Here is an 18,554-nt window from a genome sequence, read left to right on the forward strand (position 1 = left end):
TACTGAATTGACTGCAGTGGCTTTATAATTTGTTTTATTATCTATTGTGGCAAGTCCAGCCTCATTCCTTTTTTGTTCCCAAAGCTGTTTTTGGCCATTTATTCTTCCAGGTGAACTTATTTTGCTAGGATTATACTATACATTAGTTTGGAAAGAGAAGTCACATAATCAGCCTTCTGAGGGGGTTACTGAATTGGTTTTCAATGCTGACTAGTGCTAGGGCATCATTTCTCTACATGGCAAATCTACATGGGTTCCTCTCAGACTTTGACCGTGGTGTGTTCCTTTGTTTCGTGCTTGAGTAGACAGAGGTCCATTAGAAAAGTGGCCGCGGCTGAAGGCCAGCTCCAGCCCCTTCGCAGGCCATCTGAATGACCGCCTCAAGTCTGGGTCCGGGCGGGCCAGCTTAGGCGCGTCGCTTGACCCCAGGGGCCTTGGAGGGGCTGCGGTCACCGGAAGGGGCTGGCTGAATACAGCGTGATCGCGCCCTCCGCGCCCTCTGAGCAGGTAGGACCAACCTGCAGGACTGCGGGCACCGGGTCCTGAGGGAGCGCCGGGGTCAGGGGTATGTGGCTGCCCTCTCCTCGGGACTCAAACAGCCCCTGTCTCCCCAGAAGCCCAGACCACGCAGCTTTCACTCTCCGGGAGCTGCGCTTTTGAAGGAGGGGTCTCGGAGGGAGGTACTTAGCGGGGGTGAGAAGGTGTCCTGAAGGTGGGGCGCAGGGCGTTAGGGGTCCTTCACGGGGAGCTCTGAGAGGTCAGGATGAGGCTCAAAGGGGGTCAGCTCTGAGTGTAGGGGGCTGGGCCTGGGCCTGTGGGGGGCCAGAGTCCCTTACTCTGGGGCGTGCGGTCCGGGAGTTTCCGGGGCGAGGTAGCGGTCCAGCCCCTGCATCTGGGGTCCAGATCCAGACAGGCGACCAAGGTCGGGGTCCTGAGCGCCCCTCGGGCGCCCCTCCCCCACGGCGCGGTCCAGCGATAGTCTGCCCCGCCCAGTGTTCGGACCGCTCGCCCGCCGGTCCCGCCCCCTCAGGCCCCGCCCCAGGGCCAGGGTCCGCCCCGCCCCGTTGCTCGCCCATTCAGTTGTGGGTCAGGGGTGAGCAGGCGGCACCGACGTCACAAGCTTCCAAGATGGCGCCGGGCGGGCGGCTGTGAGCGGCGCTCCGGGCGCGCTGGGCGGGGAGCCGAGCCGGGCCGGCGGCGGGAGGAAGGGGCGGCGCGGGCCGGGCGCCGAGGACGAGGAGCCGCAGGCAGGGCCGGCCGGCCGGCGGGCGGAACACCGCCGCCGACGAACATGAGGTGAGTGGCGGTCAGGGGTGGCTTGGGGCGCGGGCGGGGGCCGCGGGCGAGCGCGCCCCCGGGGACAGGGGCGTGGGCGGGCGCGCGCCCGGCCGACGTGGGGCTGCGCGCGTGGGAGGGGCGCGAGTGTCCTCCGGGCCTGGGCGGGGCGCACGCGGGACCCTGGAGCTGGCCCCAGCTTATTGGGGCTTTGTGGCCCTGGTGCCCGCCCGGGTGCAGGCAGCTGGGGACCCTAGGCACAAAGCCCCCGGGGCCGCGCCAGGTCGGGACGCGGGTCTGCGGAGCGGGGGTCGGCAGGCGAGCGGGCGCCGGCTCTTTGTGCCTTTTCATTAGCAATCTAATCCGAACAGCGTCGGGCGAGCTGCGCTGCCTGACAGGCGGGCGGGCTCCCATTATGCAAAAGGGCCCTGCGCCCGCGGCCGCCCCTCACTGGGGGACTTTGCTATTTCCAGAACTGTGGCCCTGCATGGTCTGCGGTGCGCTTCTTTTGCCCCCTCCCACAGAAAGACTGGCAAGACGGGCAGGCCTGGAGGGGCGACTCCCAGAACGCCAGGTCTTGTGGCTGGTAGGCTCGCTGCCCTGCCCCCAGATCTCTCCTGTAGGCAGCCGCTTGGCAGGAAGAGAGATGGGCTTGGGGGAGGGGGCCGGCTGGCAGAGGGAGGGACTGAAGGGCCCCAGGTTGTCACTCTCTGTTTATCTACCAAGATTGTTCATATTCACATAGGCCTAGCTGGTGGGGGGGTGGATGTGGGGGATGCCTCTCCCTGGGGGGGAGGCAGTGACTTATGGAGAGGAGGGAACCAGGCCTGATAATGCTCTCAGCGGCCCCACCCAGAACAGCGTGGGACTGCCTGGGGAAGGGGACCCAGTGCTGATCCGAATAGGCTGGAACGGTTTTGAAGTTATTTATCCAGGCCTTCTCCTTATCCCCTCCATCCCAGTGTCTTCTAGTAGGAGTTGCCAAGCACATCTGGAAAGCTAGGTTCCCGGCCCACTCCCCACAACAGCAGGAGGGGTGTAACCCAGGGAGGCCACCCCTCTGACATACGTGGTGGGGGGAGGGGCAGTGTCTTGCCCATAAGAATCGTGTGGCAGGGGGTTGTTGACTGATGTGGGGATTGCTGTGCCTCTTGTACTGAGGGGAGGGAGGAGCTAGCAGGTAGTGGAGGGGCCTTCAGAACCTCTAGGCCGATCTTGGGGGCTGTTCTCCAGGGGCCCCTGGATGGAGGGATGGAGTTGTGTCACCCAAACCCAAACTCAGCACCTTTCTGGAGCTAGCATTTATTGCTTCCAGGCTTCTGGCTTTACTTCTTCCTCTCCATTCCCAGATGCCAGCGTCTGGACTCCGTGGGCCTTTCAGCAGACATTTTCAGGAGTACAGGCCATGTGGTCGGTCTGTAGCTCTGGCTCAAGGAGTGAGTGTACTCTCAGCAGAGCAGGGTTGTTGGAGTGGTCTGAAAAAAAGCAGATGGGCGGCCTCAGGCGGGCCTCTAGAGACAAAGCTGTGTGGTGAGATTGCTGGTCTAGCGGGCTGTTCGCTTGGGGTGGGAGTGAGGGTGGGGGGTGGATGGGAGGATGATACTTGAGAGCTGAACGGAGTCCTTCGGCCCCACAGGAGGTCACTGTGCCTTTGAGAGAACCTTTGGTCCTGTGCAATTGGCTGTATTATGAAAACGTCTTATGTACCATGGGCAGGACGTAGACTTGGAAGACTAGGAGGAGGCTCCTCACCTGCCTCCCCGTCTTGGGAGTTAGAGCTCCCAGGTTGGTCTGCTTTTCTTTGGCTCCTGGCTTCCTGCAAGCCTGTTTTGGGGTATTACTGAGTGCCTGTTGCCCAACTTCTCTGGCTGTTTGACTAGAGCACTGGTGCATGCCCAGAATTTATCCCTGCAGTGTTTTCCTGCCAGTTGTTGGGACTTGTAGATTAGTCACTCAACTTTTACAAGCGATTCCTGAAAAGAAAAATGTCCCTCTGGTTGCTGGCTCTGTGTAGAGGAAGAAGCAGCCTGAGGGAGCCAGGTCTTTAATTAAAGCAAAACCGAAATGATCACTGCGATTGCTGGAAATAAAAGGAGGCGGCACAGGTCGGGCAGAGGTGATGTGTCCTCTCCTGCTGCTTGGTACCTGCTCAGGGCACAGGTAGGTATGATCCTGTCTTTGGTCCCCGATCTTGGCCAGCAGCCCAGCCTTCTCCACAAGTTTCAGTCCTGGATTAATCCTCACGTAGTGTTTTCTTTCCATAGATCAGATTTCTCATTTTCTTAATAAGCACAACCTCCGATCCACTTGAAGTCAGCTGTTGTGGACTCGGAGCAACAGGGTTTTGCATTATTGAGCTGACAGGCCTGCTGCCTTACCAGAATCTTTATTGTCTGCCAGGGTCAGATCTGGGGGTGGGTTTGGTGCCTTTTAATCAGCAGCTAGCCCTTGGAGAAGGGCTGGCTGGAGAGTCAGAGAAGCGAGGAAGGAATAAAGTTCAGTTTACCCAGGGGACCTGTGGCTCTGCCCTTTTGCTTGGCCTGTTGGCCTCTAGCAGTCAGCCCCACCCCGTAGCTTGCTTGCCTGCCTTGCCCACTGGGTCTGAGGGCCACTGCCCCCCCAAAGTGATCACCTGAAGAGTGGGGGCTCTTCTTTCTGGCTGCTCCTGCTGCCTGGAAGACAGCTTTCACCTGACAACAAATCTTGGAGCCTGGGTGAGGAGAGACTTTTAGTGGGCAGTGGGAGGGGAAGTGGACTTAGTCAGAAAGTCTGGAGGGTGACACTGGTTTTGCCATTTATTCTCCCTGTGACCTTGGACAGTGATTAACACTCTGAGTCTTAGTGTCCCTGTTTCTGAAATGGAAACAGAACTTGAGTTTACATTTACCTATCACTGCCCTCCAGAGCTCAGCGTGGCGACGACAGACAAGCAAACAAATGATTTGTAAGATGGGGCGATAAGGACTGGCACATTGACAAATGGAACTCAGAGGGCACCACAGGGATAGTGGCTGTGAGGCATGGAGGGCGGGGCCGGCTCTGGGCTGGAGTAGAGCCAGGGACAACACGCTGAGCTTAGGCTGGCTCTCGGAGAGGGGTTTTGATGGGGAGTGCATTCAGTCAGAGTAAGGCAGTGGCAGTGGCAGTGTGGATTGTGGGTGGGGAGACAGTGACAGGGCCTGACCCTGCAGATGCTGTTACAAGCGAGCACAGGGACACCCACTGTGTGCCAGGCGCCTGTGAGGCTCTTTCACAAGCTTTTTAGTCATTCAACAGATTTTTCTGAGAACAAGTGCAGGGCCCAGACCCCATGGCTAGAATCATGCAGTCATGCCGGTCTCTGCCCTATGGTGCTCACAGACCTGCCAACAAGTGGTCGGCTCCCACCTGGATTGCCCAATATCCTCTTACAGAGGGGTAAATGAGACTCAGGTTAAGTAACTTGCTGAAGCTGCAAGGAAGCAACTGGTCAGGTTGGGGCTGGAGGGTAAATGACTTTGACTCCAGAGCCTGTGAGGGCCCATGTGGTGTGGGATCTGGAGAGGTCTGAGATCCCAGCAGGGATGGGCAGGACAGAGAGCGCCCTCCCCAAGGCAATGGTCCTGTCTCCGGGTTAGGGGTTTGGCTGTGATCTGGTCTCCCAGTTAGGGGCTTGGTTAGGGACTTGTAAAGTAGCCAGGCCAGTTTGACTCTGCCTGGCACCACCAGGCTGTGCTTCCTTCTGGGAGGGGCCTTGCCCTAAGGGTTAGGGACCTGTGCTGGGGGAGGGCTCTGAGAGGGACTGCAGGCTCAACCTGGAGCCCAGTTTGAGCTGGGAGTGACAAAGCGAGAAAAGCGTGTGGGGGTGGGTTGTGTGTGGGCCCCCAGTAAGTTTGATCAGGGAGAGAAAGCCAGGAGCTGACTCCAGGCTTCACCACAGTCCAGGAGGAAAGGTCCAGAGCTTGGGGACCTTGACTGAGCAGAGTGACACTTAAGAAATTGCCTGGGACAGTTGGGAAGGAGTTCAGAGCCCCTTCTTCTGACTCTTCATTTTTCATGTTTTTCATGGTAATGGCCCATGTGGATGGAGGGGAGGGGGAAGTGTTACCTTGGGGTTGACCAGTGGTTCTCAACCTGTGGGTCACAACCCCTTTGGGGGTCGAACAACCCTTTCACAGGGGTAGCCTAAGACCACTGGAAAACACATATATAATTACATATTGTTTTTATGATTAATCACTATGCTTTATGTTCAATTTGTAACAATGAAAATACATCCTGCATATCAGATATTTACATTACGATTCATAACAGTAGCAAAATTACAGTTATGAAGTAGCAATGAAAATAATTTTATGGTTGGGGGTCAGCACAACATGAGGAACTGTATTAAAGGGTCGCAGCGTTAGGAAGGTTGAGAACCACTGCTCTTGACCAAAGGGCCTTGCTGCTGCTTGTGAGATTTGTAGCACATTCCTGTTTGAGGGTAATCTACATACTTGAGCTGGGTGGGGGTGGGGGGTGGAAGGGAGAGCGGGTTTTGGAAAGGCAGGTGACCCAGTCTTTCTGTTAATCTCATGGCAATTCCAAGGAAAGGCAGGGCTTGGGCTTGGCTTAGTGGGTGCTTCTATCACAGGGAGTTGGCCTATTGTGGAGATGGAAGGGCAGCTGGCTCTGGCATGGGCGTAACTGGGGTGCAGACTCCTCCCAGGCTGCTCCCAAGGCCTCAGGCTGCTTTCTCGCAGCCCCTCTGGATGCGTGGCTTCTCTCAGGTGACTGTGGGGCCACTCAGTGCCCTGAGAACAGCACCCCACCCCCACCCACATGGTTGGAGGTGCTGCTCTCTTTACCACACTGGGATCTGAGCCCCTTGGCCTCTTCATCAGCCTGGTTGCAGGCCCTTTAAAGGAGAGGACTGCCCCATAGCCTTTGACGTTCCCTCACCTGTGCGGCTTTGCAGGATAATAAGCTTGGTGAAATTTTGTTCACACAAAATGAATGAGAAGGGAAAGTAGGGTGATGGCTGGGAGAGTGAGGGCCAGGGGCCTTAGTGGCCTGCCCCTGTGTGGACACAGTGGAATTTTTCTTGGTGACGAGCGCAGGTTACACGTTGAGCCATTGAGTGTGTGCTGTTGCTTATGCTGCTTGGTGGAGGCTTGCCTGCTGGTGCCCTGGTTCTCAGCTCTGCATATTAGGATCACCTGAGAGCTGGCACAAGCCAGCTCAGCCCAGCTCATCTCTGGGGTGGGCCCAGGCATGCACGTGTCCTAAAGCTTTTGAAATGAATCCGGTGTGCAGCCAAGTTTGAGAGCCACTGCTTTAGCGGGTGATAAGTCTTTGTCAATAATAGAATCAAGCAAGTGGTGAGTCCAAATAGACCAGTGCATGTGACCTGGAGTGGTCACAAATTGCTTTACTTTGATGGCCTAGTGGGATAGGATTCACATAATAAGTCAGGCTGATTCTCTGTTAGTTACCAGGGTCTTGGAGAAGCACCAGGTATAAAGGGGGCTCACTTTTCATGGTCCCTCTCACTTGGGTGGCTGTGGGAGGGACTCCAGGACTCTTGGTCCTGCTTGCCCTTCAGTCTGCCTGCCCTCGTTGGCCTCTGTGTGCCCTGGCAGGGTATGACTTGTTGACAGTTGGGTTCATTGTGGCTCCCTGACAAGCTCACTGTGGGTACAGCTGGGGACCCCTGAGACCTGTGTCCCTTCTTGTTCACCTCAAGGTCCCGGGGAGAGAGAGAGAGAGAGATTGGTTCCTGAGGTTGATATCCTGGGCTTTTGTCTGGATAAGGTGTGTGAGAGGAGCCACTACCAAGGGGCCAGAAGGCAGAGTGGGAGGGGCGCTGGAGGCAGAGCTTCAGGTAAGGCTTGATCTCCCAGCCCAGCCCCCTTTGTTGGGACAGAACAATGGGCTGTCCTGGCGTTTAGTTCCTATCTGTAGGCTGACTGGACACAGGACAGTGCCTGCCTGCTGCGTGCAGCCGACCACGGGAGGTGAGTGTTGAGGCCCCTGGGTGTGGTGTGGACTGCTTCAGTCCTGGTTGGCATCCTGGGAAGGAAGTGTCCTATAGAGAAGGAAGAGCAGCCTGGGCTGTGAAGGGGATTGAACCAAAGGTGGTCTTGGCTGAGTGGTCAGGGAGGAAGAGGGTGGTGTGGAGTCAAGTCGGGATGTCCTCCCTTGGTTCCTTTCCTGGTGGACCCAGGGGGCCGAATTGAGAAGAGGGGTCTCTGGGATGGATTCTTGCCTTAGGGCTTTTGCCTGTTTACTGCACGCTTCCCCAGGACCTTGTTGTCCTTCCCTTTGGTAGGAGGCAGCTGATTTCTGCCTGGCAGGTACTAAAGGCACCTTTGCTTTGAAAACTGGGAGGAGGAAGGTTCTTGCAGAGTTCCTGATAGAATGCTAGGAAAATAGTGGCAGGAGAGGGCCAGGTATTCACTTTTGGACTCTCACCCCAATGCTAGGCCTCATGGGAGGCGCTTTACACCTGAATTTAATCCTTGGAGCATACCTGTGCGTCCTAATTACTTTCTCAATCCCCACTGTACCAGTGGCTTAGAGAGGTTAAGAAATTAGTCTCGAGTCACACAGCGAGGAAGTGGATAGAGAAGTTCTAAGGGTGTGGAAAACACATGCATGGAAGCCTTGAACACATATGTGTGGGCTCCTTCCCCTGGGCAGTGCTTAGGCCGGAGGACAGCCGAGGTTTTCATTTTGTGTGGGGTGGTGAGATGGCTGCCTGGACAAAGCCAGGGATTCCGGTTCCTGGAGCTGGAGTTGGAGGGTAGTCCCTTAGAAGTTGGGGAAAGACCATTACAAACCTGTTGAGCAGGTGCCCTGCCCCTACTCCCAGGACCTGGAGGGCAGAGAGGACTCTCTGGGCCATTCTTATCCTTTTAGTCACACAGCCCCTTCCTTGCCTTCTGGCATGTTAGAATCCTCTGCCCTAAGGAAGCTCTCTCCAGGAGAGCCATGTGCGGGGTGGAGTCCCCAGAAACTCGGAGCTGGGCTCCTTTTCTTCTCTTGGGATTCTCTCAGTGTGGGCAAACTGGAGGTGTTCAGGCGTTGCCAGGGTGGTGTTGGGGACAAAGGCAGGGTAGCCTCTCAGCATTGTGAGGCTGTATCTTGGTAGATGAGTCCAGGGAGTTGGGCGATCCTGGAGAAGAGGGGAGTGGCTAAGTAACAGCCTCCTGAGGTGCCCTGGACCACTGTCAGCAGGTGCCTTTCTCCAGGAGTGGGTGGCTTGAGTACTGACTGAGCTTGGGTTGTCCTTTGGTGGTAGTAGGTCAGCCTGAGCCTCAGGAGGGTACAGGCCTAGTGGAGAGGATTGTTTTCCAAAGTCCCACATTCCATGCATGTGTTGACGCTGATAAGGGCAGCAGGGCTGGCCTAGCTGCTTTGGGCAGGAGGGGACTTTGACTTCATGCCCCCAGCAGGTAACATGCACATTTTGCTTCCCGTAGCACCCTTCCCCCACCTTCCCCACTGACCACCTCTGCCTCCAGAGGCCCAGCTGAGGTCCCACAGCCTACAGAGGCCCAGCTTTGTGACTTACCTGCTCTGTGACTTAACAGGTCTTTGGGGGTCCTTTAGTAGTTTGCACCAGCCCTGCCTCTAAGGGTATTTGTGGATGCCATTTGAAATGGCTCTTCCTTTCACTTGTTTGAAATTTATTACTCTTACATTTGGCAGGAGCCTCCTTACCCAGGATTTCACTATTTGGTGAACTTTTATTTGTTTGAAATTTGTTACTCTCAGGTTTGGCAGGAGTCCCTTACCCAGAATTTCACTATTTGGTGAACAACTATGGTGTTGTAGAAAAAAGACTGGTGCGAAACCTGTTTTCCTCCATGTGACAGATCCTTCCATGCCTCATTTTCCTTGTGTGTATAATGGGTCGGTAGATATATTTCAAGTAATGGTTGTCAGTTCTTCTCAGAATGTTTTGCAGACCCCTGGGGGTCCCCAAGTCTCTTTACATAATATTTTGAAGTTACTGGTCTTTGTCCCACTTGTCCCAATGGTATAAAGTCATGGGGGTGGCCCTGCTTATGGTGCACACTGCTTGGAGGTACTCCCCCACCCTGACCCCAGTGCTGTGGACGAGGATTCCCGTCTTACTCCTGTGTGTCACGGGGGTGGTGGGGGGGTGCACTACAGGTGATTGAGTAGTAAGTCTAGTCCTTGGAGTGTCCATGAGGCTTTCTTGTCACAGCACCTACGATGGTGGCCCTCAGGAAAGCACGGCACAAGCTATTGTTCTTACTTGGATGAATGATAGACAAGGTATGGTTATTCAGACTCAGTTTGTTAGATATTTTCTCAGATGAATGAAGTGAGGCTTGCCACTTTTAGGAAAACAATTGACAATACTTGTTGTTAGTGAAAGCTATCAGGGGAAAAAGAGAATTTTGAAAGACTTGTATTCGTCACCAGAAGCCTGACTGAAAGACTTCTCTAAAGTTAGTGGTGATTTAAAAAAAAATTTTTTTTAAAGATTTTATTTATTTGTTTTTAGAGAGAGGGGAAGGGAGGGAGAAAGAGAGAGAGAGAAACATCAGTGTAAGGTTGCCTCTTGCATGCCCGCAACTGGGAACCCAGCCTGCAACCCAGGCATGTGCCCTGACTAGGAATCGAACCAGCAATCCTTTATCCTTTGGTTCGCAGGCTGACACTCAGTCCACTGAGCCACACCAGCCAGGGCGTTAGTGGTGATTTTAACTTGGATTTTTTTGGTGTTGTGTAATGAAATGTGACAACATTTAGAAGATATGATGAACTCAGCGAGCCAATATTTTCCAAATGACCAGTGCTTGATGTTACAAAATCCTGGGTGGATATGAGTGCAGGGCAGACCAGTGGATGTTTGTTATAACCAGATAGGAATAAGTCACTGACAATTTCAGATTCTGCATTGCAACTTTTTTTTTTTAATTGTTAGCATTTTTAAAATTTATTTGTTTATTTACTTAGTTATTTTTAGAGAGAGGGGAAAGGAGAAGTGGGGGGAGTAACATCACTGTGTGGTTGCCTGTCACTTGCGCCCCCAACTGGGGACCTGACGTACAACCTAGTCATGTGTCCTGACTGGGAATCAAACCAGCGACACTTGGCTCGCAGGCTGATGCTCAATCCCCTGAGCCACAGCAGCCAGGGTCTACATTGCAACTTTTAAGGAACTATCCCTGGTCAAGTTTTAGTGTGTATCGATGAAGAATAGCCACATACGTGAAAAGGTTATTAAAATACTCCTCCTTCTCTAGCTGTGTAAAGTTAGATTTCTTCATAGACTTTAATCAAAACCACATAGCCCAACAGACTGAATACAGAAGCAGATATGGGAATCTAGTGCCTTTATTTTTATTTTTTTATTTTTTATTGATGAGAGAGAGAGAGAGAGAGAAACATTGACCTCGTTCCATTTATTTATGCATTCATTGGTTGATTCTTGTATGTACGTGTTCTGACTTACCCTGTAGCCTTGGTGTATTGGGACAGTGCTCCAACCAACTGAGCTTTCTGGCCAGGGCTAGAATTCAGTTACTTCTGTTAAGCCAAACTTTAAAGAGATTTGCAAAAATGTAAAACAATGACACTCTTTTTACTAATATTTTTTTGTTTGGAATAGCTTTCTTTTACTGTTAACATAAAATGGGTTTATTATTGATATTTTAGATCAATTACATTTTATATACTACTAGTTTTTCTAATACAGTAAATAGAATAGTAAACAGAAATAGATACTACGGTAACTTATAAGCCCCGTCAATGTTCTTTGGGAGTCCTTATTAATTTTTAAGAATGTAAACAAGTTTTGGGACCACTGAAAAGAGAGGGCTCTGGGCAATTATCTCTTTTTCATTTTCCCCACACCACCCCCACCTTACCTTCTCTTATGTGTCATTTCACCTTATCTCTGCTCAGCATTGCTTCTTCCTGACCAGCATTTGCTCACCTAATAAACGTTTATGAGGCTCTGTGCTGAACTGCTGCATGCCAGGCTAGTGGGACTTAGGGTCTCTAACTTTGGGACCCTGGCTAGGGGTCAGGGCGGCTGGCATAGGCGCAAGGGAAGGTGCACAGTGGGAAGCAGCTAGTGCTGACATTGGCTGGGGAGGGGGGAAATGCAGAACAGTCTTTGCAGAGGAGGGGGCACTCAGGCGTGACAGGAAGCGGCCCAGCTGAGAGGGGGGATGGGGGGGCGGGGAGGGGGGTGCCTCCCGGAAGCACTGTGCAGACCAGGCTGGAGTGTGAACTTTATTCAGGTATTAGGAAGCCATTGAAAGCTTTAAGCAGGGGAGTGACTTGATGAGATTGGTGTTTGAGAAAGACAACTCAGGGTTAATTAGACTCCGAATTGGAGGAATTGGAGGAGGGACGGGCTGCTGAGGGGAGGTTTGTGCTAGACTGATATTTCACTTGGAATGACATGAACTGCCTTTCTTCCTCGCTCGTCCTTGGGAAGAGCCCTGGGATTTCCCTTGTTGGGTGAGACATGCTGGCCCTCCCAGATATGGAGGCCCTGCCCTGGCTTCTGTTGCTTTCTGTTCATGGGAACAGTGATATTTTCTGGGCATCTTCTGTGGGACTGACCTTATAAAGCCCTGTTTACACATTGTTGTCATATTTGCCTAGCTGTGTGTGGCTCTGTTGGTTTTTGGGGTACCTGTGTCAGGTGATTGAGGGGATGCTCAGCCAGTGTCACACAGCTTTAGCCCCTCAGCTTCTCCCTGGATATAGAGGGTTTTGTGTCTGTCTCCTCTTTCTTGTGGGACTTATGCACAGAGCATTCTCACTTCCTAGGTAGATTTCGAGATTGTGCTCCAGGGTATTTACAGAAGCGATAATCAGAGGGTGTAAACTACATGCAAGTGCATATAGGCATAACTATTGGGAAACACATCCCTTGGCTCCCCAACCCCATGTAAGAAACAGCCCCCAAGCCCTGGACACTCACCTGTGCGCATCCCTGCCTCCCTCAGAAGTCATTGCTCTTCTGAATGTTGGGTTAAACATCCTTTAGCTTTTCTTCCTTGTTTTATGCACTTGTCTGGGTGGCTTGGATTTGGCCCGGTTTGCCTCTGCGTGCACGGAGCTGGACGCTAATTTGTTTCTTAATCACTTAAGTGCTGTTGCTGCAGGTCCTGTGTTCCTGTTCCCCACTTGGCGTGTTCAAGGTGGCGCCGTCCCGCCCTTCATTACACTGCGGGCAGGAAGGGGGCTTCCGGGAGAGGAGTGTCTGGGTTGTTGTCTGGGTTGTTTTCAGGGTTTTGGGGTGTTTTCTTTTTGGCCTCCTCAGTAGCCCAGCTTTCACACACCCCTAGTTCTAGTACTCCAAGCAGAAAAGTGCTTGTTTATTTTGTCTCTAAACCGAGGTTTTTTTTTTTTAATTTAAAGATTTGATTTATTAGAGGTGGAAGTGAGGGAGAAAGAGAGGGAAAGAAACATCACCGTGCAATAGAAACACTGATCAGTTGTCCCTTGCATGCCCCCAGTTTGGACCTGGCCCTCAATTCAGGCATGTGCCCTGACTAGGAATCAAACTGGTGGGTGACCTGTTGGTTGGCAGGCCAGAGCTCAGTCCACTGAGCCATACCAGCCAGGGCTAAACCCAGTTCTTTAATGCTAAACAATTCTTCCAGCACTTCCAGGACTCCAATGTAAAAAGTAGAGTGAAACCCTTTGAGCCTTTTTTCCCCACAAGTCTGAGTGGAGCCCTCTCTGTCTGATTTTTCTGAGCTCTTGGTCTCTCTCCTCTGTTAGACTCTTTAAGTTAACTATGGGACAGGTGAGACCTCTTCTGTCAAATGTCACACCTGGAAGCTTTTCAGGCACAGTGCCACAGATGGTAAAATTTACAGAGCAGTTCATTAATTTTATTCTTAAAAATAGCTTTTAAAAATTTCAGCCGTGACTAGTGTGGCTCAGTGGATTGAGTGCTGGCCTATACACTGAAGGGTTAGCAGTTGGATTCCCCAGTCAGGGCACATGCCTGAATTGTGGGCCAGGTCCCCAGTTGTGGGTGTGCGAGAGGCAACTGATTGATGTTTCTCTCTCTCCCTCCCTCCCTTCCTCTCTCTCTCTAAATAAATAAATAGTATCTTAAAAAGAAAAACAGCAACTTCAGTGGCTGCTCCAGGTGTCTCAATTACCCCCTACCCCCCTTTTTGTATTAAAACAACATGATCTTTACTGTTGCCTTTTAGTTCCTTAAGCCCTTGTTTGGGGATAAGGGTGGAGGGGTTGACTGTCCATGTGGGACAAGGAGGCTTTCCTTTGTGCTGCCCAGCAGCATCCTTTGACTCTAGTCACCGAGGGCCTCGTCCATTTTCTCCCTGGCTTCTTCCCTTTGATGTACCCAGTTGGCTGTGCCCAGGACCAGCTCAGGCCCTTGCTGGGAACTCTTTGGTGTTGTTTGTATCTAGCCTGCTGAGCTGTTTCCTCTTCTCCCCTGGGCTTGTCTGCTAGGATTGAAAAAACTCTCCTCTCTCTTTAGAAGATGATTAAAAACATCATCAGGCCCAGTCCAGGTGGCTAATTTAGTTGGAGCATTGTCCTATACACCAAAAGTTTGTGGGTTCAATCCCTGATCAGGGTAGTAAGTACAGGAGGTAATTGACATGTCTCTCTCTCCCCTTAGGTGAAGATTAAAAAAAAAAAAAATCAAGTGGTTGTTTTCTTTGGATAGCAGACATTGGTCTGTCCCTAATAGATTTTAAGATGGTCTCTAGGTGTCCTGTTGGATTCCAAGCCTGTCTATAGAGTTTCCTCTTCTAAGATGGACACTCCTTCCTGAATTTGGCCACCTCCCTCTTTTTTCTTTTTCTTTTTCTTTTTTGTCTTGTGATTGTTATTAGTCGGGGGTTCAGGGAAGTTACTGCCTGGCTTTGATCTACTTGCTAATCAGGTTTGAGGCTGGACCCTGCTTCTCCTCCTAAAGGTTTCTGTGTACTGTATTAAACCCCATAAGAAGTGTGCAGTCACGAGTGACAGCTCCAGGGATTCTTCACAGGTATGCTTGTGTAACCAGCATCAAGACTGAGAAACACAATTCCTGAAGCCCCTTGTGTGTCCTTTGAGTCACCCCTTCTTCCCCCATCGCTAGCTGCCTTTTCTTACCTCTAGCTCCAGGTTCTTTCCAACTTGAACTTACCTGAACGGACTCGTACTGTATAGTCCCTTGGGCTTGGCTTCTTTGGTCAAAGTATGCTTGAGAGACTCATGTATGTGTATGTAAGTCAACTGTGTGACATTGCCAACAATCAACTATTTTTTACCTGTAAAAGGCAGATTCATTTATTTCAACCTGAATGTTCAGTCCTGCTCACTGATGGGTGGGTAATAGCCCCTGTACCTTCAGCTGCCTCCCCTGTAGGAGCAAGGCTGCCATGTAAGCACTTGCCCAATTGGGTTTCTGGTGGTGTGCACCTTGGAGTGTGCTTTTTGGCCCAGAAGGTTTGCATGCTTACCAGTCTTGGTGTTATTTTAAAATGTGACCTTTCTCTTTCCTCCCTGGGAGATAATTCTTTTTCTTGTTTTTACATTGATTTTTTAGAGAGAGAGGAAAGGAGAGAAAGAAACACTGATTTGTTTTGCACTTACTTATGCATCATAGGTTGATTCTCCTATGTGCCCTGACTTGGGGGCTGAACCCGCAACCGTGGCATATCAGGAAGATGCTCTAACCGATTGAGCTACCTGGCCAGGGCGGAAGATATTTAATTTAGTCTTTGTCTAGCCAACTAAAACCCAGCATTGCTGTCTGGCACCAGTTTTGTTTTTTCTAATTCCCCTTTAGCATGCCATTTCTGTCTTATCCCAGCCAGGAGGGCCATGCTGTGGGGTAGGGCAGAGGTTCCTTAAGGCCATTTTGCCACAGTTTTTACCAGCCCGTGACAATCATGTGGGTGAGGATTGTCAACCATACTTTCTTGGGAAGGACTAATCCACATTGAGAGACAGTTCTTCCTGTAGTTCGCATAAGAAATTATTAGCTACTAGAATTGTTTTTGAAACTGAGAAGTTGCAGAGTCTCTTCCCAGATCCTTGGGCTAGGCTGTTGGCAGCTCTGTGACTCAGCCCTGACTCGTATCTCCCTCTGGGGCTCAGTTATGTCATCTAAAGGGTATCCTGGGGCAAGTGAGATGTCCCAGATAGTCAGTCCCAGGGGGGCAGCCCAGGCTTCACCAGTGCCTTTTTAGCTCTGTCCTTCCAGCTTCTTCATGTGGAATTCCCACCCACTTAACTGTTCTGCCAGCCCTGCTTGTCGTCATCCCTTCCTGAGTCCTCTACCTGCCGCCCGCAGCCAGCACCCTCTGGCCACCATCCTGGCTCCAAGATGCCTATAGTCACCAGGCTCAGCATCTCTGCCTCACATTTCTGCCTTGTATCTGTGGGAAACCGATCTTCCCTTTTGGGATTGTCTCCCTCCTCTTTACACCCATGGATGGAGCATTTACTACTTGCAGAGCACTGTTCTTCAGGGGATTAGAAAGTTTACAACCTACTCCAGCTCTTTTCAGATTTGAATGTGTGTGTGTAGCCCATGGAGTTAAAATGTGGGTTCTGGTTCTGAGTTCTAGAGTGAGGCTCGAGCACCTGCATTTTAGGAGAGATCCCAGGTGCAGCTGCTGGTCCTTGTACCACACCCAGCAACAAGCAAGACTGGCATGAAGTGGAACTGGGGGACAGGAACCCACCGGGCTTGTCTGTCTCTTGGATTTTCACTTGTTCCAGGACCAATAGAGATGACCGATTTTCCCTGCTTTACTGTCCTATTGGCAGACGCACCCTGCCAGCCTCGCACAGGCTTTCCTGCCTCCAGGCTCCTGTTCCTGTCACTGCCAGCAAGGCTTTTACCAACAAGTCAGGCCCCAGGGAGGGGACACTGCATTGTGGGGGACAGAGTCTGGAGAAGAGCCTGGTTTTTGTAATGATAATCATAACCTTAGATTACTCTTCCCCTCTGAGCAGCATTTACCTGCCTCTTCACAGTAGTACTTATGGTCTTGGACCCAGCTCAGAGCTCTTGGCCAGACTGTCAAGCCTGGGGCCCTCCTGGCAGGACCCTGCCCTTCAACTTTCCTGGTGCCAGCTAGCCAGTTGTGCCAGCGCTAGCAGGGAAATCCATCTGCAGGTCCCACAGGCGTCTTGGCTTCGTTTCTCCTTGTTGGCACCAAAACCAGGAGTGATGTGAGGGTTGTAGGCCTGGTGGGAGGAAGAGGGACCCAAGGCTGCTCTAGAGAAGCAGATTTGAGGGTCACGGGGCCTGGTGCACTGCAGTGTGGAGCCTCCTGCCAGGCTTTCCCTCAGAGCAGCACTTCCTCTCTTCTTTCTCTTGGTGCTGAGGTACCTACAAGCTTCCCCTCCTCTCAGATGGGAGTGGCAGAGATCGGAGGGTGGTTGGGGCCCAGGTGAGACTTGGACCAGCATGGGCAACACAGGGTCTTCAGTGGGACTCCCAGGGGTTTTAGGTTGGACTCAGGGTAGTCAGGCTCAGGTGGACGCCACCTCAGTCATTGATCGGGGTTAGCCGGTGGGTGGGGTGACAAGGTTGGCCTCGGGTGGAGAAGAAAGCCAGCCCAGGGACCCCGATCACCATGTTGCCCATGAACTGAGTGAAACCCAAGTGTTAATTTCATAGAAGCTGCTTCAGAGAGAGGGCTGAGCTCCTGGCATTTGTGGAGCCTGTTGCTTTCCAGGAGGATGGTCTGGGAGAAGAGCCAGGAGCTGCTGGCCGGCATCCAGATCTGGACTGGATTACACGGCTGTGCTTGCCCAGAGCATTGAGTCCCTACCACCAGCAGCCCGTGCCTGGAGGGTTGGGCCAGGGAGGTCGTGGAGGCCAGGATTGTTCCCAGCGGAGCAGCAGGAGCTGCCCGGGCCCGCAGAGCAGGCTACGTGATGGGCCCCACCTTGTGGCTTCTAGCCAGAAGCTCCTCACTGCCTCAGGCTGGTGGAGGAGCTGGGCCTTCCCTGGGCCCTCACTGAGTCAGAAGGACACAGCCCAGGTGAGGCCCTCCTGTGACAGGCTCATGGTGGGGGTGCGGGGATGAGGGTGGAGGTGCAGACCAAGGCCCCCTTCTGAGGCTCCATGGGGAGGGCAGTGCTGCTGTGTGTGGCACCCTGCTCCTGCCCAGGATGGGTGCTATGTCTGGTTCCAGGGAGAGGGAAGGTCTGACTGCAGCTCTGTAGCCACACTTTGACTTTTCACTTTGCCACTCGTTTGCCCTTGTGACCTTGGCGAGTTGCTGACCCCTGGAACCTTGTCTTACCTGCCCGTGGAGGTAAGAGGTAGCGCCTCAGTCTTCCTGGCAGCTCTCACAAGGCAGATGGGCACAGTGTGAGGCGTGGCCTGTGTTGTAGTGACGGGAGAGGGGCGCCCTGCCCTGTGGGCTTGGGGAGGCTTCACGGAGGAATCCGCAGGTAAGGAGCGAACGGAGTCCTGAGCTTATGGGGTGCAGGCGTGGTGGCTGGGTTGGGGGCTGGGCTCTTCTGGATCCTGGGCTGCTTGTACACATCCTAGGCAGTGACTACTCTGCCTCCCAGCTGTCCTGTAGCTATGGAGTGGCCAGCCTTCTGGGCAGAGTCAGTGCTGCAACTGTCAGGGCCACACCTGGAGCACCAGGTGACCACAGTGGGGTTGGTTGAAATGAGGGCCAATCCTGACCTGAGACTCAGGCTTGGGGGCAGCAGCCTGCATTTCTGGGGTGTTCTCTGACACAGTCTGATGTGCTTAAACCCCTGGGGCTGTGGAAGCTGCCAGGTGGCCACACCAGGCACCGCCCCTCTGCTTAACATGCCTGGGTCTCCCACCTGGCAGTGGAGCTCTGGGTGGGCACTGGGCAGGCCCCCTGCTCTCACCTGGGTGATTCACTGTTACTTCTGACTGGGTGTTCCTTGACCAGCAGGTAGTTAAGGTGGAGGAACAGTCGTGCTGGGTGCCTTAGGGTAGGCTTGGCAGGAGCTTACCCTGGTCCCCAAGCACAGCTCCAGGCCTACTTAGAGAAGGCCCCCTCTGGGGAAGTGAAGGGGGTTCTCTAGGAGGAAGGTAGGGTGAGGAGGTTCCCAAAAGCTCTGGGCATTGGGGGCCCCTTTCCCTGTCCTTCGCCTTTCTCTCCAGGGCCCTCCATCCTGGCGAGGTGTGGACTGCCGGAAATCTGGAATCAGGCAGCATTTCAGCCTAGGTGCACGAGATTGCCTCTGGGAGCACATTCCTGCCCGAAGGAGGTCAGGCGTGTAGTGAAGGGACAGCATTCTCCTGGGGGACACCACTCATGAGGGTCAGAAGTACCAGC

General features: G+C 52.8%; 1 protein-coding gene across 2 annotated transcripts in view; it reads left to right on the forward strand.

Annotated features, from left to right (window-relative positions):
• Positions 1 to 1,206: 1,206 nt before the first annotated feature.
• The window catches only part of HIC2 (HIC ZBTB transcriptional repressor 2), a 31,367-nt gene continuing 14,019 nt past the window's right edge, over positions 1,207 to 18,554 (forward strand). For both annotated transcript variants that reach the window (XR_016514238.1, XM_090292389.1), the window contains exon 1: positions 1,207 to 1,296. The gene's annotated coding sequence lies outside the window, so the exon portion shown is untranslated. The remainder of the gene's footprint in view (positions 1,297 to 18,554) is intronic.

The sequence above is a fragment of the Furipterus horrens genome, unplaced genomic scaffold (assembly GCF_987537825.1).
Source record: "Furipterus horrens unplaced genomic scaffold, mFurHor1.1.pri manual_scaffold_11, whole genome shotgun sequence".
Taxonomy (NCBI): Eukaryota; Metazoa; Chordata; class Mammalia; order Chiroptera; family Furipteridae; genus Furipterus; species Furipterus horrens.